Source organism: Schistocerca cancellata, chromosome 1 (assembly GCF_023864275.1).
Source record: "Schistocerca cancellata isolate TAMUIC-IGC-003103 chromosome 1, iqSchCanc2.1, whole genome shotgun sequence".
NCBI lineage: Eukaryota > Metazoa > Arthropoda > Insecta > Orthoptera > Acrididae > Schistocerca > Schistocerca cancellata.
Window position 1 is genome coordinate 314971194 of NC_064626.1, and position 22370 is coordinate 314993563.

General features: G+C 42.5%; 1 long non-coding RNA gene and 1 pseudogene across 1 annotated transcript in view; both read left to right on the forward strand.

Moving 5' to 3' along the window:
• LOC126161235 (uncharacterized) overlaps nucleotides 1–22370 on the forward strand; it is a 524432-nt gene that overhangs the window by 471402 nt on the left and 30660 nt on the right. The window lies entirely within an intron of this gene.
• LOC126097434 (5S ribosomal RNA) lies at nucleotides 12868–12985 on the forward strand (annotated as a pseudogene).

Sequence of the window (22370 nt, forward strand, 5' to 3'; positions counted from 1 at the left end):
TTTCACCCTCCTTATTAAAATTTTATTTGAGAGGACGCTACGTTCTGTGTGCAGCACACTTCATATTGGTTTCTATTTGCTGCATGCTGCCTTCATGATGGTACAATTTTAATACTTCGCAGTTTAGATATGTATTCCTAAAATTGTTCGCTGCTGCTGAGTGTACGCTGCTTATAGGATCGCTGCATGTGTTGCTCTTGCGGGTCATATGTTCTTCTGTTTGGTTAACACCAGTTTATATGACACAATACCGAAATTTTAAGTGGTCGGAAGCGCACAGGTCTCAAATCCAAGCACTGATTTATACAGAGCAAACATGAGGACTGCTTATTTCCATTGTATTAGGCTATTCACTCTGGCCCAGATGACACGCCGCGACGTACTGCGTACCGTTGCAACTTTGATCTGACCTCGACTCCTTACAGGCATTCCTATTTATGTTCCACTCAGCTGCTTAGTTTAGCATACTCGACGAATTCTGATTTCCAGCGCACCAAAGTGAATTAACTCTGTTCTTGGTGCCTTATAGCTGGGGCCCAATATCCAGAGCACCAGCCGTTCCTAACCTTACGAAGCTAACGCCTCGAAAGTCTACTCCAAAAAAATGTAATATTCATTTGCAGCACAAATGACAGAACAACTGTAAATTTAATAACAAAAAATGTAACTGTCTGTTACACTACTCTCCTGTCGATAAATGTCACCCTTCGTGAAACGAGGAGACTCCAGGCAGCTCAGATTGCTTTTTCAATCATTGTGCTGTGCAGTAACGGTTAGTCCGGTACGTCAACAAATACAGATGCACAGTGCCAGATCTCATTTCTAGACCAACGTAAAGTCGCCTCACATCTAGATGCCGCTTCAAGTCTTTAAACAGAGATCTGTGACTGTGCGAGAGAACAAGACAATCACCGCAAAGCAGTGCAACAGTAACCACTAACAAAGTAATGTTGACGTTCGTGCACGAGAAAAAAGTATTGCTACACTCTCTTAACAGTCCTTTCGAAGAAGATGTCACGACCAATCAGTCATCACAGAAACATCGTTGGCTTATATCTGACAAAATAAAGTTTGAATTTGGAATGCTAATTATGATTCTGTGATACATAAAATGTGTTTTTATGTAAGACGCAGTCAAAAGAAAACTATACAGATGGAAAAAAGAGTAGTAAACTGTTTTATGCGATTGCAGGCTTTCTCGGCGTATATCAGCTACGAAATCTTCACGGATTATCAGCCGAGTGGCGTCATCTTCTAGTCGAAACGTTTCAATGGACTGCGTATCCATCATCATCATCTTACCCGGAATATGATGGATACGCAATCCATTGAAACGTTGCGACTAAAGGACGCCGCCACTAGGCTGATAACTCGTGAAGATTTCATAGAGTGAACTGTTTGCTGTACAAAAGGCGTAACCATAAATTTTAACACTCTGCAGTCCGCACGTCTCGTACAAATTTATTCGCTTGGCGCCGCCAACGCTAATTCGGATTACTTGGCTTGTCGCCGACCGTTCTTGACATTATCAGGAGATTATAAATTGTTACGTTTTACGTATCTCATCGTTAATTCTCATAAGTTCTCAACCCTGTTCCCCTACTTTCATGATATTTCGAATATATACATACGTGAATAAAAACAAAATTTGTTCGTTTCATCCGGCCGGGGTGGCAGAGCGGTTCTAGGCGCTACAGTCTGGAACCGCACGACCGCTACGGTCGCAGGTTCGAATCCTGACTCGGGCATGGATGTGTGTGATGTCCTTATGTTAGTTAGGTTTAAGTAGTTCTAAGTTCTAGGGGACTGATGACCTCATAAGTTAAGTCCCATAGTGCTCAGAGCCATTTGAACCATTTGTTTGTTTCATATATTTGTTTGTTTGCATTGTCTTTGGCACTTAGTATTTCTCTTTCATATGATATGCAGCAAAACAGTCCCCAAGATGTAAAGCAACTCCACAAGACTTGCACATTAGGTTCGCTGTTTTTTTGTGTTGCTTTATGTGACTGGTGTTGTGGACTGACAAGACAGCCAGTCCACAGTGACGGGTAACCGAAAGGCACGCGTTTACACACGCCGGCTGGCGTTATGTCTGAAACAGGATACGTAATGAATGCTATAAAGAAAAGTACGTAGCTGCTGGAATACTTAACTTTAATCCATCATTTGTATACAGCATTCTTGATGATACAAGTGAGACTCTCTCTAGAAATGGTTAATGGCGCCTTGCTAGGTCGTAGCCATGGACTTAGCTGAAGGCTTTTTTCTAACTGTCTCTCGGCAAATGAGAGAAATGCTTCGTCAGTGTAGTCGCTAGCAAAGTCGTCCGTACAACTGGGACGAGTCCTAGTACGTCTCTCTAGACCTGCCGTGTGGTGGCGCTCGGTCTGCAATTACTGACAGTGGCGACACGCGGGTCCGACATGTACTAATGGACCGCGGCCGATTTAAAGCTACCACCTAGCAAGTGTGGTGTCTGGCGGTGACACCACAACTGGAAAGTCTGTAAACCGGATCATGATGAGACGTGCGCGATGTAGTGGCAATCTCCAAGTCTTGCTCCTCGAGTTCATCGTAAGTAATCGTATCGTCCATACTATGCACACGACACCACTTTGGTGTCGCTGGCCGTTGGATACTATTTAGCGAACGACACCACTGTGGTGTCGCCGGTCTCCAGAGTGTTAATACATTTATCCCAATGTGAATCGAGATGCTCAGTACCTTTAAGGCAAAATGTTTGTGTTGTCTACGGAACCATGATTGCACAGAAGCGTGCACCTCTTCGTCCGAAGCAAATTGACGGCCATAAATGTCTTTCTTAAGGGCTTCAAAGTACGGAAATCGCATGTGGAGCGATCGGAACTGAACAGAGGATGTGCAGAGGCTTCCCTGCGGAACTCCGGCAGAGTACTGGAAACAACCTTTGCAATGTGTGGAACCGCCTGCACGTCGGTGCACGCCTGAGTACAGTCATGGTTCAAATGGCTCTGAGCACTGTGGGACTTAACTTCTGAGGTCATCAGTCCCCTAGAACTTAGAACTACTTAAACCTAACTAACCTAAGGACGTCACACACATCCATGCCCGAAGCAGGATTCGAACCTGCGACCGTAGCGGTCGCGCGATTCCAGACTGTAGCGCCTAGAACCGCTCGGCCACTCCGGCCGGCGTACAATCATGATTCCGCAGGCAACCGGAAACATTTTTCTTACAGCCATTGACTGTCTTGTCTCACTGTGGGATTTCCATATGCGTCGTTTTCATTTGATTGCCTCTTATATATATGTTATAAAATAATCGTGTGTAGTTTAACGGTACGAAGAAGTGTAACTGGGACATGAGCGAGGTGGCTCGGCGGTTAGCACACTGGACTCGCATTCGGGAGGACGACGGTTCAAACCCGCGTCCGGAAATCCTGATTTAGGTTTTCCGTGATTTCCCTAAATCGTTTCAGACAAATGGCGGGATGGTTCCTTTGAAAGGGCACGGACGATTTCCTTCCTCCTCCGTCACTAATCCGAGCTCGTGCCCCGTCTCTAATGACCTCGTTGTCGACGGGACGTTAAACTCTAATCTCCTCCTGGAACATGACGGGACAGTGGAAGGCTTTAAATTTTTTTACGTTTCATTTTCTCTACATGACAAATATCAGTCGGGCTACTATCTCGTTCTCATCTCTTTTTTTTTTTTTACTACATTAATAGACTCACGCCGTATAGGACACAATGAAACGTGTACTACGGAATGTGATGCAGCCGCTGTTGCAAGTAAACAAAACTTTCACGCGGGGCCCCGAGCATACCAAGGCATCCCCTAGTAGGATCTCCGCCCATTGTCCTTCAGTGAGAGCGACCACGTCGGCCGTCACAACAGCTGCAAGTTGTCTGCCCGATTCTTATGAAAATCCTTAACCTGAGAGTTCCACGCGAACGTTGCCTCGCCCGCTACGGATGCCCAAGAGGGTTGATGTGTTCCTCCCCCTACGTCATCTTCGAGAATGAAACAAAACACACCAGATCAGGCAAAATGAAATTAAATTAAAAAAAAAATGTCGTACCCTTACAACGTATCTGGTTCCAACTAGGTAGAGAAATGTAACACACATAGAAACAGAAGTGCAATGGCGGAAGTTGCATGAGGCTGTTGGCGGATGATGCTCTTGTATTTAGAGAAATCGTAAAACAAGAAAATTGTAGTGAAAAAGCACGAAAATCTGAGGAAGATCGATTCTTGGGACAGATATCATCAGTATATCCTTAATGGAAACAAATTTAAAGAATTTAGAATAAATAGGTTGAACGACAATAGAGTTGCCCAACAATCACAATCATTAAATATCTGGAAGAATATGGAGGGATAGATTTAAAGCGGAATGACCACATAACACTAATCGTAGTAAAGGCAGATACCAGGCTAAGGTTAATTGGAAGACTCGTCGGAATGTGTAGTGCACGCATTAAGGAAGCAACTTACAATATCTTCTTAGACCGTAATACTCCTCAGTCTGGGTCCTTTACCAGAAAATTAGTCTACAGTAAATGATTCCTTGGCTGCTACATTATTTCTCAGTATCCTAACGTGTCCCAAAAAAATATTTTTTTGGATTATAGGCTTACGAGGAAGTGAAATGTGGACGATAAACATGACGGAGTAGCACTGAAGCTTTTGAAACGTTGTGCTACAGCAGAATATAAAAGATTAAATCGGCACGTCGAGCAAGTAAGACGTTCTGAATCGAATTGTGGAGAGCTTCACAGCCTAACGTTACTAAAAGAAGGAATAATATTAGAATTGCTTAATATGGTATTGGAGATAAGTGTGGCAGGTCAAAAATTTTAGAGGCAGACCAAGGCTTAAATGCAGTAACTAAATTAAAATGGGTAAAAAGTGCAGTAGCTTCGCAGGTATGAAAACAATTTTCGTGGATTTGACAACAACAATAACGACAACATGATTGTGTTTCTGCTATCACATCTGCTACTGTTTCTTCCCAGCCTTAGCTCTCAAACTGTCCCGTAACTTCTTCCTTAAGTGTTGGTCCCCTGCGCTGCTCCTACGATTACGAAACGCGCCAGCAGTACAGGAAGCGGGCGTTCCGTCCCCTGCGTGGTAGGCCTCCCGCAGCGCGCGCCAAGGAGACACGACGTTGGGCTTAGCTGAAGCCGTCCTTGCCGGCGGCAATGACCGCTGTCTGCGCTGAGCAGCCTCGTGCCTCGCTTGGGACGACAGCTTCTCCTAGAGCTGCTCATTACTACCGCAGCGGTCCCTGCCCTCTACTCAACAAGACTGTTGGCTTTCAAAATCTCCAGGGCTGTTCGCTTTCAATGTCCTATCCCGTCTCTCTCCACTGTCACAGATCCCTCGACTAGAGCCACGCTCAAGTTCGCAATAGGGGCACAGCATTTCTGTCAGGTGCTCTTCACTACGGCGATAAAAGAAACGATACTTGAAGTTACGACGAAACATTCTCGGCTTCGAGTTGAAAGACTGTTTAACCCAAAAATGAATTAGTTATTTGAGTTTGTACCCATACGTGTCAGTGCATTTTGTCTGGTCTTCCTCCAGTGATTACATACGTCTAACAAAGAGAATCGACCATAGGTCGCTCTCTGACGCAGTCGGAATCAGTATAGCCGATAGAAGGGTCACCTACACTACTGGCCATTAAAATTGCTACACCAAGAAGAAATGCAGATGAGAAACGGGTATTCATTCGACAAATATGTTATACTAGAGCTGACATGCGATTACATTTTCACGCAATTTGGGTGCACAGATTCTGAGAAATCAGTACCCAGAACAACCACCTCTGGCCGTAATAACGGCCTTGATACGCCTGGGCATTGAGTCAAACAGAGCTTGGATGGCGTGTACAGGTACAGCTGCCCATGCAGCTTCAACACGATACCACAGTTCATCAAGAGTAGTGACTGGCGTATTGTGACGAGCCAGTTGTTCGGCCACCATTAACTAGACGTTTTCAATTGGTGAGAGATCTGGAGAATGTGCTGGCCAGGGCAGCAGTCGAACATTTTCTGTATCCAGAAATGCCCGTACAGGACCTGCAACACGTGGTCGTGCATTATCCTGCTGAAATTTAGTGTTTCACAGGGATCGAATGAAGGGTAGAGCCACAGGTGGTAACACATCTGAAATGTAACGTCCACTGTTCAAAGTGCCGTCAATGCGAACAAGAGGTGACCGAGACGTGTAATCAATGGCACCCCATACCATCACGCCGTGTGATATGCCAGTATGGCGATGATGAATACACGCTTCCAATGTGCGTTCACCGCGATGTCGCCAAACATGGATGCGACCATCATGAAGCCGTAAACAGAACCTGGATTCATCCGAATTTGCCATTCGTGCACCCAGGTTCGTCGTTGAGTACATCATCGCAGGCGCTCCTGTCTATGATACAGCGTCAAGGGTAACCGCAGCCATGGTCTCCGGGCTGATAGTCCATGCTGCTGCAAACGTCGTGTCACTGTTCGTGCAAATGGTTGTTGTCTTGCAAACGTTCCCATCTGTTGACTCAGGGATCGAGACGTGGCTGCTCGATCCGTTACAGTCATGCGGATAAGATGCCTGTCATCTCGACTGCTAGTGATTCGAGGCCGTTGGGATCCAGCACGGCGTTCCGTATTGCCCTCCTGAACCCACCGATTCCATATTCTGCTAACAGTCATTGGATCTCGACCAACGTGAGCAGCTATGTCGCAATACGATAAACCGCATGTCGGAAACGTGATGGTACGCATTTTCCTCCTTACACGAGGCATCACAACAATGTTTCACCAGGCAACGCCGGTCAACTGCTGTTTGTGTATGAGAAATCGGTTGGAAACTTTCCTCATGTCAGCACGTTGTAGGTGTCGCCACCGGCGCCAACCTTGTGTGAATGCTCTCAAAAGCTAATCATTTGCATATCACAGCATCTTCTTACTTTCGGTTAAATTTCACGTCTGTAGCACGTCATCTTCGTGGTGTAGTGTATTTTGGCTTAGGAACCAACGCGAAACATCTTTCATGGAAATTACGGACAAAGTTTCAACGCGACTTCTTCAGCCTACTCGCTCGGCGTAGAATCAATTGCGTCGATAGAGCAGTGGCTAAGATCACAGCATCGAAACTTTGCGTCCCGTGTTCAAATTCAGTCTTATATTTTCTTTCTTTGTCGTAGCGGAAGTATGCGACATCAGTATTTTTTATGGCATCGTTATATACTCTGTAATGAATGGCAAAAGAAATAAAGATTTAAAGTCTTATTAAAAATATATTTTATCATCATAATCGACACGGATTAACACATTCCAAAAGACTGATACCAACAGTTTCCGTGTGTCTCCAAAACCATAGTGACAAATTTGGTCCTCGAGTCCAACAAGACGTGAACCAGTTAATGAAAACGCAACAGTCCCAAAGTATGGTAAGCTCACAGTAGAAACCTATCATCACTTCTTGTAAAACATTTGCTACATTACGTAAAAATGAGAGTTATTTCCATACATTATTGACTCGTGAGGTGCACAAAACGATCTCTCTTTGTACGATGGTCTGTCTGTTGATGAAATCAGAATACCGATATGTTCATTACAAGCAATTTCACCAAAGTTTATGTCGTTACATAAACCCTGCCGCGCGTACTTTTACTGACAGATGAAGAATTAAATTCGCCATTTACAGAGCTAACATTCTCTCAATCACAGGAAATAGAATTAACAGACAGCTGCGATGCAATTCCATAATCAATTTCAGGCGCCAGCTTTCGAGAAAATGCTTCAATATGCATGATTTACCGCGAAATTATCGCCACATCGCGTGGTTCTTTTCTTCATGACATTCACACAAAAATGCGATTACGTGATTCTGGTATGTGTGCCTTCGCACGTGTCTCATGGTGCTCTAAATTTTTACTCTTTGAAACTTTTTATGAATGCACTGGCCTTGAAGCACAAAAGTGAAAATAAATGCAAAAATTTAAATACTAGAATCTTTATGTTTTAATTTTCAATTAATGTTGATTATTCAAGATTATATGACATTTGTAATGGTACAATCTATTCTTAATAACATTTGAAATGCTTATTCCTTTTGCAAATAATTCCATTGTATTTTACGAAGTCACAAAAAATATTGGTGTGACATACTTCCGTGACAACAAAAGAAAAATGAAACATAGAACTGGACTTGGACACTGGGCGTGAAATTTCATAATTGTGCGACCCGCACTACCAACTCACTTAGTTTTAGGGGCGCAACTCATTTTCAGGAAAACTATTGAAGTTTGACACCTAAATGGAAATAATTGTTCTTTTATTTGCATCCTTCTTTCAGTATGCCAAGCATCTAAAAGATTCCCTTTGTAAACTTCCACCCACATTTACTTTTTTTAATCCACTTAACGGAAGTTTGTTTTGGTATCGAAAACTTACACAGAGATAAGCAAATGCAAGGTTGAAACATCCAGGCCGATTAAAACTCCGAGCTGGACCGAGACTCGAACCCTATATCTTTGCCTTTCCTGAAAAATTGCTCTAACGACAGAGTTACCCAAGCACAGCTCACGAGGCGCCCTCACAGATGCTTTTCCTGCCTTCCAAACAAATCCCTAGGCTGTGGTTAAACCATGTGCCCGCAATATTCTTCTTTACAGAAGTGCTAGTGCCGCAAGGTATGAAGGATAACATCTGTGATGTTTGTAAAGTGGGAGAAAGGTACTACCGGAAGTTAAGCAGTGAGGGGAAGGAAGTGGAGAACACGTGAATTGTACACGGTCACTCAATGGGTAGTGCATTTGCCCACTAAAGGAAAGGGTCTCAGATACGAGTCCTGGTCCGGCATACAGTTTCAATCTGCCAGGTAGTCTCAAATCAGCACACACTCCGGTACAGAGAGAAAATTCATTCCGTAAAGGTAACACCATTTAAAACAATTTGATGATAATATGATGTAACTGATTTATATTTAATAATTAAGGATGAGCACTTTATATACAGTTTATTAAAGAAAACTTCAATCTCAAAAAACTTCACACTCACTCTCGCCACTACTTTTTAATGCTGTTTTCACTCTGTCTAGTGCGATCCTTTTAATTCTCCCTTGAAATTTATTGAAGTTTATATGCCAAGTGTCATTGCTAAGCTTCAGGGCTTGAGCCACTTAAATTCGGACGCAGATTCCTAAATAACATCTTATTTACATGCTTTCCTCTTAATCCCCTGATTCTTAATGCAAGCCCTGTGTTTTTATCTCTCTCGATCTTAAAACTTGAAATAAAGGAATAGTCGCCTTATAAACATGAGCTATTTGCGACTAAATTTTCTCGAAGAAAACCCGTTCCAAGCAAATAACTGTATGTTTCTGTTTTCAATGTTACGCTGAAAGTAAGTGCGAGCACAGTTTGCTGTCATCAAGACCTGTGTAGTATCTGTGACTGTACATACTTCCATTGACTGACTGACTACAAAGAATTTAAATATTACTTTGTTAATTTACTAATACAATTGGAACACATTAAAACAGCACAAAATACACAGAATAATTATGAAAAACTAAATTATATCATCATCTGATATGTCCTGACAAGTGGCTGATCAATAAAATATTGAATACCGTCATATATCCGAGACTCCTTTCAGTATATTCATTACATCTAGTCCAAAAAGTCTTCAGACAGACAGGCGTGGATGTAGCATCCAGAACTTTGCTTAAATTTGTGGTTTAACGTTATATTAACAAAAAATAGTACATAACAATATTTTAAAAATAATATGGAAACGTAAAGGACTATTTCATACAGTAATTGCAAAGATTTAACCGTTTCGAAAATAATAGTGGCTCATCTAGTGGCCAATAAACTGCTCACAAAATTACGAATAGCTACAGAACCTCTGTCAGTGACATTTATGTTGTAGAGAGAGTTAGTGACAATACTTAAGCGACCACGTTAGATCTGTGGCCCCTGATGTTACCAATGATGTTTCTTGACAGTGTGGACAGGCTCCGTGAACACTGTCAGTGTCAGTTGCTATGCAACTGCCAGTTTTTCTGTGTTAGTTGGGTTGCATTACATTGTTAGGCGACGGTTTCGGTAACGATGTTTCTTGATCCAGCAAAGGTTTGTCTTTTCGATAGCAAGCAGTAATTATAGAATATTCTCCTTGTAATTATTATAATGAAATAGATACTCAAAGAAACAAACGTTGCTGTATAGATACAACAGTGAAGTAATAAAATTAATTTAACATATGCAGAGTGAACCAGAACACCTACAAAACTTTCTGAGATGGTGAAGTGTAACGAAACAAGAAAACAGTCTCCAGTAAATAGGGGATCTAAAACGCATAACTGAAGAGCTATTAGCACTTGATCAGTAGAAGACATGTGTTTCACAGAAATGAAGATGAACATGTGCCCATGCATTTTAGGGCCAGTCTTTACTAAACATTTTATTTTCTTTTTTTCGTACTTAGCACCACCTATGAAAGATTCTCGGTGTGTTCTTCTCCACCCTGTATAGCATGTAGAACAAACAGAAAGGAGGCGAGATTTAAAGGTCGGTTAAAATTCTATACATTTTAAATCACTGGTTTCTTCAACTACGACCTGACTTCATGGCCGACTTAGACTCTTTCGCTGTTCCTTTTGACTCGTTTTACGCACTATGTTTCAATTATGAAATAGTTCTCGTATTTCAACATTATTCAAATGTACTCTTAAGGATTACGTCATATTATCGTAACTACACGGTCCAGTTACGTTAATGTGAATACCTGTCAAAAGCCTGAATAACTACCTTTTCCCGCTCGGAAGTGCAAGATGAGAGTCAGTGAGGTTCTGAAATGTACCAACAGGGATGTGGAACCATGGCAACTCTATTGCCGTGGCGAGCTGCGCTAGGTTTCCTGGATGAGAATCCATCCCGCGAACAGCCCGATTGAGGCGGTCCTACAGGTTCTTGAATGGCTTAAACCCCGCGACGTTTACTGGCCTGGAGGGTGCGATAAACTCAGCCTAGTGCTATTCGAACCACGCACGCACATTGCGAGCTGTGAGCACGTTGCATTGTCCTGCTGGAATATGTCGTCGATCCAAGGAAAAAAACGGCATGTAGGGGTGGACATGGTCCCCAACGATAGACGAATAGTTATGTTGATCCATTGTACGTTCCAGAATGACGCGATCACCCGGGGAATCCCAGGCCATAACTGACCCTCCTCGTCCTTGGACCTAAACGACGATTGTTGCAAGGCCATTACGCCAATAGTCATCTGTCCACGGAGCACAAAGCGTGATTCATCTGAAAAAACCGCCTCCTGCCACTCATTGGACGTTCAGTTGTGGTACTGGCGTGTGAATCACTGCCTTCGTTGCTGATGAACAACAGTCAACATGGGTGCACGAGACAGGCACCTGCTGCAGAGGATCAAACGCAGCAACGTTCGCTGAATGGTCGTTGATGAAACTTTTGGAATCCCCTTGCTTCACCTGTGCGGCTAGTTGCTCCACAGTTGCTCGTCTACTCTCCTCTACACATCTCCGCACTCATCATTCACCACTACCACCTGTGGCACGTTGGGCCATCGTATTGTAATCTTGCTACGACTTTTCATCTTCTATATTGGTAATTTTGGTTTTCAGTAGTAACGTATGTCAAAGCATGTGACATGTGATAAATCAGTGACAATATTTCTGCCGTTGAATATGGTTTTACATTGAAACCGGCAGCAGAATAAATATTGTTATCACAGACAGCACAGTGTAATGCATTTTGTAAAAATCAACTATTTTAACCGGTTCGTAAGTTCCCCTACGAGGGGCGTTCAATAAGTATTGCAACACTTTTCTTCTGAAAGCAGGTTGGTTTAATTCGGGATTGCAATACACCATATTATTCCCCACGCTTTTGCTTGCAAAACTCTATTTTTCAACACAATTTCCGTTGAGTGCGACGGTCTTACGCCACCTTACTGGGAGAGCCTTATGACCGCATGGTATCATTCTAGTGGGCGACGTTGGAGCCAACTTCTTCCTGCACCAGTAACCTCGCCATCATCCATGTACTGCTTTCCGCAGAGTGCATCCTTCATTGGGCCAAACGGATAGAGGTCGGAAGGTGAAAGATCCGGTCTGTAGGGTGGATGAGTTATGTGAGCTCTTCCCTAGTGCGCAGACTTTTGTGAGGCCTTGTATTCTCATGGAGGAGGGGAAGTTAATTTGCATTTTTGTAGCGATAAAGAAGCACAGATCTTTTTCTTCAATTTCCTGAGAGTAGAACAATACACTTCAGAGTTGATTGTTGCATCATGAGGGAGGAACCCTTCAGAGTCCCAGGTCTCCTTGGCTTTACTGGCGAGGCTGCGGCGCCACTCCAGAAATTGCCGTTTTTTTCCCCGTTCGAAGTGATGAACCCATGTTCGTTGCCTGTTATAATGTTAGACAAAACATTCTAACGTCAACCTCGTAACATCCAGCAATTCCGCACAAATGGCTCTTCGTTGGTCGTTATGGTCTTCTGTTAGGTTGCGAGGAACCCAGCTGGCACATACCTTTGTGTACCCTAACCGATGGACGACTGGGTAAGCACTACCAACAGAGACATCCACTTGTGCAGCGTTGTATTTGATTCTGATCCGTCGATCACCTCGAATGAGGGTGTACGCACGCTCCAGTATTGCAGGAGCCACAATTGTGAGAGGCCCGCTGGCACTTAGTAGTTCCGACAAGTTTGCGTTATCTTGGTGCGACGATGGAAGATGCGTCGCCCAACGACTCATCGTGCTTTTGTTCACTGCCAGCTGTTTGTAGACATTCTGTAATCATCTATGAATATTTTCGATGCTATGGTTTTCCACAGGCAACGGCCTTGCCGCAGTGGATACACTGGTTCCTGTCAGATCACCGAAGTTAAGCGCTGTCGGGCGTGGTCGGCACTTTGATGGGTGACCATCCAGGCCGCCATGCGCTGTTGCCATTTTTCGGGGTGCACTCAGCCTCGTGATGCCAATTGAGGAGCTAATCGACCGAATAGTAGCGGCTTCGTTCAAGAATACCATCATCACGACTGGGAGAGCGGTGTGCTGACCCCGCTCCCCTCCTATCCACATCCTCCACTGAGGATGACACGGCGGTCGGATGGTCTCGGTAGGCCACTCGTGGCCTGAAGACGGAATTATGGTTTTCCACCAAAAGGAGCTCAGTGGTACCTCTATGCTTGGAACGTACATCCACTACAGAGGCTATTTTCAAGGTTGCGTTTAGCGCCACTAACTATCGGAACGTCATGAAACTATAGATGCTGAAGCGTGAATATTTCACTATGTCCCAAAACAAATTCCGCATTTTTCGAACCGAACTTGGCCGAGAAAAAAATGCGTTGCGTTAATTACTGACCATCCCTCGTAAAGAACCGGAAGGGCTTCCTCCGGTCTTTCTGATGATAGGAAATACACGTTTGTACAGATAGTCGAGATGCTATGAGTCAGCCATAGATCAAGCTTGTTTAGATGGTTTGTTTTAGCTTTGTGTAGCGATCAATATTTTTGTACACGTTATTTTTTTTATGATTCTACTTGTAAAGTAGTTATCTTTACTTCTTGTGCAATGCTACTGCCACTCAATCTTAACTGCTGCTGCCATATAGTTACTATGCGAGCCTTGAATTCAGTCAGTTTTTGGAAGTAATTAATTCTGGCGTTGTATTCCAATTTATCTATTTATGGAAATTCACATGACACTTGTCCGCCAAAGCGTCGTATAGACAGCCAATCTGCATTTCAAATTGACACTTCCTGTACATCTTGTACCTAAACGAATAACTAAACTGCATAATATCAGCACGCCAGACACAGAATTTTTCAACCTGTCTTCGTAGTACAGCGACATCCCAGCTGTAAAATTAGTTGTTGTTTTATTCATTGCATACATCTGCTTCAGTACTGAGCAGCCCATGATGCTCCTCCATTCTTTAAATAGTTTCTTGAATCCTGTACTTTTATAGACCAGCCCAAATAAATAGCGGAAGTGACTCTTCACGCTTGAGTGAATAAAGTAGTAATTTTATGAAGCGATGCCCACCAAAGTATTCATTCTTTTTTTACCAGAAGTTTGCGACTGCTTTCATCCTGTCTAATCTGTTTTACGTGTTCTAACTTTTGTATGCTGTTTCACTTCTTCCCCCGTTCTACTCCTTTTCGATGTGAAGTTAATCATCCTTAATGCCACAACACATGCATCTTTAATCCTTCTGCCATGACTGTCCCATACATCTTGTCCCTTGCTTGTTCTTAATACCACTTTATTTCGTGCTGTATCTGTCCTCTTAGTCTCTAATATCCTTGTTAGCATTATATTACGAGCAGTTGTACCTACTTACTCTCTGTTTTTCAGATGACCTACTGTTGCTCAGTTATTTTTCCCAATCTTATACTTCCACAGATTTTGTCATTATTTAACATTAACATTTTTTGAAGGTAGGTTTCTGTACCTGTGGTGATTTGTTTCATATGTCGCTATTTCTTGGGTCATCTTGCATTAGATTTCTTGCTAAGAGGTAGAGATTACATTTTTTGCTGTATCTTTCCTAAGTACTCGTTTAAACAGATTACTTGTTTCATATCTGCTGCTCATCATCTCAGTTACCTTTCCTTATTTATAATTAGTCCAAATTTTTTTATTAATTTTTCTGTTCATCCAGTCTACAGTGCAACCTTTGTCCGTATGGTCTATTTCATCCGCGAATCTAACCGTCCGTATTGCAACTATTAGATTCATTTTACTGGCGTTGTTGGTTCTTGTACATATCAGGGAAACATCAGTAGTGAAAAATTAATTTAGAATTATGGCTCTTTCTCGATCGCTAAGATTTAGGGGAAGTTCTGTTATCCGTTTCAAATTCAGAATGGGCATTATTTTGATTGTAATGTTTTATCATGTTACCACACACTTATAAACTATAGGTAGTTCCATTTAAAAGAGCTAGCACTCCACTTTGAGCTTCAATGAATTAAAAAAGTAAACATTATTCTCATACAGTGAAATCATCCTATTACTGCAGTACTTTCTTTCTGATTGATAATTATAGTAAAACCTAAGAAAAGCTCTCACTATTCATTGGCTAATGGACTGTTCATGTTCGTGGGAACGATGATGGCAGTTAACAGAAAACACAGGTTAGTCTACTGTGTATCCCACTAAAAGAGAGACCTGTACGATGTTACTTCACTGAACGCCATCTTAAGAGAAGTAACGGAAAATCAGTTTTGTGTAAGAAGAAAATAGCAAATTTGCGCTTGTGATCGACTTCTGCTTTACAAATATTTATTACACAATGAAGACTATGATCAGCAACACTGTCATTTAGTTCCACATGACCCCTGAGTCCTGTGTCAATATGGTTCCGCCTCTAATGTATAAAAATCTTTATTCTATTTATTTTGAAATTATGAATAGTATCAGGTTACCTGTTGGATACCTTTTTAAAACCTCAGGAATAATTATTATTTTATTATATCACTCTGTATTCTGCTAAAATTCAGTTAGTTAATTAGGAAAAGCGACTATCAATACTTTTCAGTTGTATCGATGCACAATAATATTTTTTGTCCATGAGGACTGCTCTAGAGGTAAAATTAATTTCAAGAGCTCGGTACTGTCCTACAAACATTATTTACAATTGAACTATTGATTGCATCTCTTTATTTTACCTAGCTGAAGCATTAAATATTGCCTTATTATCTAAATTTCTATGTCTTCATTGTATGTTCCATCACAACTGCAAATCTGGATGAAAACATCGAAAAAGTGGTCAGTGTAGTATATTAGACGATCGGTGTGTAAAGGTGCATGGAAAACATGACGTCATCTAATATCAGAACAAAGAGCACAGTATCCAGAATGAGATTTTAACTTTGCAGCGGAATGTGCGCTGATATGAAACTTCCTGGCAGATTAAAACTGTGTGCCGGACCGAGACTCGAACCCGGTACCTTTGCCTTTCGCGGGCAAGTGCTCTACCATCTGAGCTACCCAAGCACGACTCAGGTCCCTTCCTCCCGTCCTCACAGCTTTACTTCTGCCAGTATCTCGTCTCCTACCTCCCAAACTTTACAGAAGCACTCCTGCGAACCCTGCAGAACTAGCACTCCTGAAAGAAAGGATATTGCTGAGACATGGCTTAGCCACAGCCTGGGGGATGTTTCCACAATGAGAAAGTTTCAAAGAGCACAGTACATTTTACAGAGAACATTAACTAAGAGATGTCTTTGTCCATTATGTATGACACATTTGTTCGTTGCTTACTAACAAAAATACGGAAATGAAATGGTCAGGAATGTTTGGACAGTTAAAAAAACACAATTGATTTCTGCACTGATATATTACTGTGAAAGCTGGTGGTCGAGCGCACACCACAGATGAAATCAGTCAAAACAGTGAATGGAAACCGATGTGGCCGACCTTAAAAGAGGCACTTTATCAATCGGTGAACCATCGACTTGAAGTAGCTACTTCGACACGTAAGTAAATACGTAGCTGTAAAATATTTTGAGCAAAAAAAGGAAATATTATGAGAGTCATAGATGGGAATTGTCCAGAGTTCCCGATCGCTCTTTATGAATGGGATCTACTCAACGGTAGAAAACTGGACGATGCATGTTGAAGTAAATAGGTACTATCTTGAGAAAAAGAGCATTTTAACATAAGTTAACAGTTACTCATTACTATCCCGACAAATGTTTTTACTATACTGTCGTAAGACTGAATGGAGTTTTCTAAAGCAGATCGTAACTCTGAGAAGCAACAAAAATATCCTCATCAAAGAACAACATCAGAATATACTTAATTTTCTATGACTATGACTATGGCGAAGATAGCTAATTCCTCAAGGGTATCCAACTTAATTATGCTTAGATGGTGGTAATGACTACATTTTTCTATCCTGCCTGTTCCTGAACACAATTCTACTCTGCACTACTTCTGCACTACACAGACACCAGAACAAAATTGTTGCTCGATGACTGAGGCTGGAACGGTGTTAAGATTTACAACACAGATAGGACGACTAGTTGAATTCAAAAAGTTTATCATAACTAATACATCCGAAACTATTCATCAGAAGAAAATAAATGATTGTAGAGGCGTTTTACATCACAAATGGAGCTGATATGAAGGCGAAGATGTCTCTCAACAAAATGCGTTCGTCACTGATTGGTACATGCACCTAATTTAACATTTTGATGCGTGCACTACGTTCTGGTGCATTGTGCTCCACGTATTCCTCCTCCACAGGCAATGGCGTAGTAGTAATGAACACTTCGTAGAGTCCCAGACCATTATCTCTCTCTCTCTCTCTGTCTCTGTCTCTGTCTCTCCCTCTTTCTCTCTTCCTAGTATTTATCCAGTCGTGCGGAACTAGATACTTTTGTTGTCACCACTGTCGTCAGTTAACCTGAGAGATGGAATCCGTGTGGGCCACAAGTCATTGAATATCGTAAATTTTATTCTGCGTTTCACAGTACTTACTTACTTACTCCTCAGCTCTACAGCCCTTGAAGGGCCTTGGCCTGCATCACAATAGCCTGCCATTCTATCCGATCCATGGCTTTCCTTCTCCATCCTCTGACACCCAGCTTTTTCATGTCTTCTTCAACTACATCCACCCATCTCTTTCTGGGGTGTCCCCTCCGCCGTCTGCCTCCAGCCTTGCCATCAAAAATCCTCTTACATGCTCTGTCTTCTTCCATTCTGACCACCTGCCCTGCGCATCGCAGTCTTCTTATTTTAATGGTAGTAACAATGTCAGGTTCTTCAAAAAGGTGTTGTAGTTGTGCATTCGTACGAATGCGCCAACCTTCTTGCTCATATACCGCGTCATATATTTTACGTAGCACCTTTCTCTCCGATATGCTAATGATCCCTTCCTCATTTACAGTCATGGTCCACGTTTCGGCCCCATACATAACAACTGGTCTTATAATTGTTTTGTAAATGAGGAATTTGGATTTTCGTGATAGAAGCGAACTCCTAAGCATGGGTAATGCGGCGAAGTAGCATCTGTTACCTGCTGCTATTCTGGCTTTCACCTCACTGCCAATGTCTTTTTTGTCTCGGAGATAGACGACCCAAGGTACTTGAAGTCTCTCACCTTTTCAAACTCCCTGTCGGCTATCCTGAGATTTGGTAGGTTTTGTTGGTTGGTCATTGCCATATACTTGGTCTTTTCGATGTTGACTGACATGCCAAGTTCCCTTGCACCTTTCTCCAGTTGTTGATAGGCTTCGCCTAGCACAGCAGTGTTTCGTGCGAGTAAAGCCACTTCGTCAGCATAGGCTAGGTACTGTAGTGAACCATTTAAGAAGGTTCCTCCTTTATTTAACTCCATCTGACTTACGACTTTTTCTAGGCAAAGGTTGAATAGCAATTATGAGATATTGTCACCCTGTCTAGTCCCTTCTTCACTTCCACTTCTCTGGAGATTTCGCCCTGTATTTTTACTTTACAGTTGGTTTCGCTGACGGTCATCATAGAAAGTTTAATGAGCTTCTTAGGTATTCCAGCCTCTTCGATTACATTCTTCAATGCCACTCTTGAGATGCTATCATAGGTTTGTTTAAAGTCGATATAACGCTGGTGTATGTTAATTTGATGTTCGTAACATTTTTCAAGTAGTATGCGCAATGTGAATATCTGGTCAGTTGTTGACCTATTTCATCTAAAGCCACTCTGATAGTCTCCAACTCTCTCTTACACATATGGAGTAAGCATGCTGGTTAGCATCTTGGAGAAAACTTTATATGTATTATTTAGTAGGGAGATTCCTCGATAGTTCTGGCAGTTTAATTAATCTCCTTTTTATGTATGGGGCACATTATAGCTGTTTTCCACTCCTTTGGCATGCTCTGCTCTTGCCAGATATTCAGTATTATTTTATGAATTGCTTTCCACAGCGTTTCCCCACCATACTTGAGAAGTTCGGCCAGGATCTGGTCTTCTCCAGGTGCCTTATTCTTTTTTAAGGTCTTAATGGCTTGCGTCACTTCCCCCAGTGTAGGTTCTGGTGTTAAAATCTCTGGTCCATAGTAAGTTAGTTCCAACTGTTCTTCTCGTTCTAACCCTTCTACTTCTGGGTTCAGTAACTCTTGGAAGTATTCTGCCCACCTGTCAAGTATTTTATTACTCTCCCCTATCAAATCCCCTTCTTTGTTCCTACACATAGTTGTTCTGGCTTGGAACCCGGTCTTTCCTTCTTTAATCTTTTGGTACATTTCACGACTTTGATTCTCTTCTCCTAGCTGTTCAATTTCTTCCAGTTTTTTTCCTTTCTAGTGCTCTTTTGTTCCGTCTGCAGACCCTCTTCGCTATACGGCGCTTTTCATTATATTGATTCGTGCCATATTACGTTCCTCAATTCTTCTCATACATTCTTCGCAAACCAATCTTCCTTTCTTTGAGCCCGTTCATGTCCTAAAACCTCTCCAGCTGACTCGAGGACTGCAGTCTTACATCGTTTCCACATTTACTTCTATATGTTCATTTGATGTGTCGGTCCCATTCTTAATCCTCTTCTATTTTCATCTGATATGCTCTCCGTATTTCTTCTGACTTCAGTTTCTTAATGTCAAACTTGTTTTGTTTGGGGCCTTTTTGTTTACTCAATAGTAAGATCCTTTGTCTATATTTAATTCTCACTAGATGGTGGTCTGAATTGCAGTCAGCTCCACATTGGCTCCTAACATCCATTATGCCTCATCTGTGTCTCTGATCAATCAATATATGGTCTATCTGATTTCTGGTTTGTTCATCTGGTGAAATTCACGTTTCTTTGTGTATTTTTTTATGTGGGAAACATGTACTGCGGACAGTCATGTTTTTGCTTATAGCAACATCTACAGCCCTAAGTCCATTGTCGTTTGATATTTCATGGAGGCTATGTCTTCCTATGGTTGGCTGAAAGGCCTCCTTTTCCTAGTTTTGCATTCAGGTCTCCTATTAATATCTTGACATCATGTTTGGGAGCCTGATCATACAGCTGTTCCACCTTGCTGTAAGACTCGTCCTTTTGTTGTTCATCTGCCTCCTCAGTGGGTGCATGTACATTTATCAATGTAATGTTGAAAAATTTTCTCCTTAATCTTAATATGGACATCCGGTATTCATCCTCCCACCACTATAGAAGATAGTGAAATTTCCTGCATCCATTATGTCACTCCTCTTCCACCTAACTTCTTGGAGAGCCAATATTTTTATACTTTAGTAGTTTACTTGTGTTAGCAGCTGACGTAGGGCTCCAGCTTGGTATAGGCTTCACACATTCCATGTTCCTATGTACATATCTCTAATCCTTTTTTTGTTTGCTGGGGTCGTCATCGAAATATCTGTCCGGCTTATTCCATTGCTAGCATTCGCAACAATTGATGTTTTACAGGGGGAGACTGTTAATCTTCCGCCCAACCATTTGAGGGGTTGCCCCCTACAGCTCAAAGGGTAGCTGGCTCCATGTTCAGGGGAGCATCCCTAGCCTTTGTAGATCCCTCTACCAACTGCAAGGCAGCAGGTGATTTGTATTGGGTTTACTCCCTTAGGGAGACTGGCTTCACCACGCCTCTAGAGCCCTCCCTGCCCTATGTTGTAGGATGTTAAGAGGGATAGGCTTAGGATAGGATCGAACATGAGACAGGATATAGGTCGTCTGGCTCGTACCCATTGGCCGGTCCGCCACGGGTGGCCCTGCTGGTAGCTAGGCTACCGCCGCATAGTCCTCTGGATCCAGAGCACGCAAGCCTCCTCGCCCGCACGGATAGTGCTACGTTAAGGCGGTGTCCCCTGAGGAGGGTTTCACAGTGCAAGGTGGTTATAATTAACCACTCGTTACCGGAATGTATTTGCCGTATTGGTACCCAACTTTATAGGAATGATGTTCAGACTGCGCACTGCATGGTTTGCGGTGTTTGTAGTGTTAGTATCATGACTTGCGGTTGGTAAGGGGTACGGCGACGTAGGGTTGAGGAACTTGGCCTACAAGCGGAAGCGGCACACATTACTGTGATCTGACTAAACAACACTTGATCCCTGCTATACAGGAGAGAGATGATTTGGGATCAACTGTTTTGATGCACGACGGAACTCCACCTCATATTGCTCGTGAGGTCACTCGTTTACTCCGTAACTCATTTGTAGAAAACCGAATCACAGGCCGATCGTCCCAAACTGCGTGGGACACTAAAAAACATTGAAAGTTCAAGATGAGCATAGGCAAGGAGGTAACCATCATACCTGCTGAGATGTTTCGAGCTGGAGTAGAGCAATTTCTAGTGCGGTTCCAGGCTTTCGTGGATGCAAATGGTCGTCATTGAGCAACGTTTGTAACCCGGGACGTAAACATGGTTTGTAATTAACAAGTATATTTCTTTAAATGGTTTATTGTTTATTTATTTTCAGCGTATCTTTAAAAATATCCCCACAAAGTGTCCTACGATAATTCGCTTTTCATGGGGTAGGCTTCTCAAGTAGCGGGAGTTTAATTATAACCACTCTGTATTTTAACTGTTCGTGTGCCGTATTTTATGAGGCGTAGATCTGAGATCAGACCAGCATTTGATTAAATGGGCCTAAAAGCTGCACTCCGGATGGCCAGTGCAGCAGACCAACAGTCGCCGAAGCGCAACACGGATTCGATCTGAATCTGACTCACCTGTCTATCTCACAAACTAGTGCCCCGCGTGATAAGATAAACGAGCAGATCGGTCTGCCGACCCACTCATGAAGCATAAATCTCCAATCGTGCCAATACCACTCCTGACAACTGTACATGCTCTGGGCATCTGCATCTGAATTAACTAGCGTTACGTATAAATTGAGTACTTTCTCGAATTCCGTAAATCTGGTGCATTAAAGTCTAGGCCTAACAATGGTCTAGATGCAAATAATCATGATTATGGCGCGTTTAAAATTAGTTACGACTTTTGACAGTTCGGTGCGGAGCGAGTAGAGGCAAGCGTATTTGCCAGCACGTTCTGAGACCATCAGCAGGCAGGTGACGATAACGCCAGACTTGCTTTGCACCGAACCTGCCAAGGTCGCTTGACTGTGTGAACAGCAATCCGCGCAGGCCGGCCGGCACTTTTTCTAAAAGTATTTTAAAGAAACTGTTCGGTAATAAACTCTGATTCTCGCACATTTCATAGCTTAATTCAAAAATGGTTCAAATGGCTCTGAGCACTATGGGACTTAATATCTGTGGTCATCAGTCCCCTAGAACTTAGAACTACTTAAACCTAACTAACCTAAGGACATCACACACATCCATGCCCGAGGCAGGATTCGAACCTACGACCGTAGCAGTTCCACGGTTCCGGACTGAA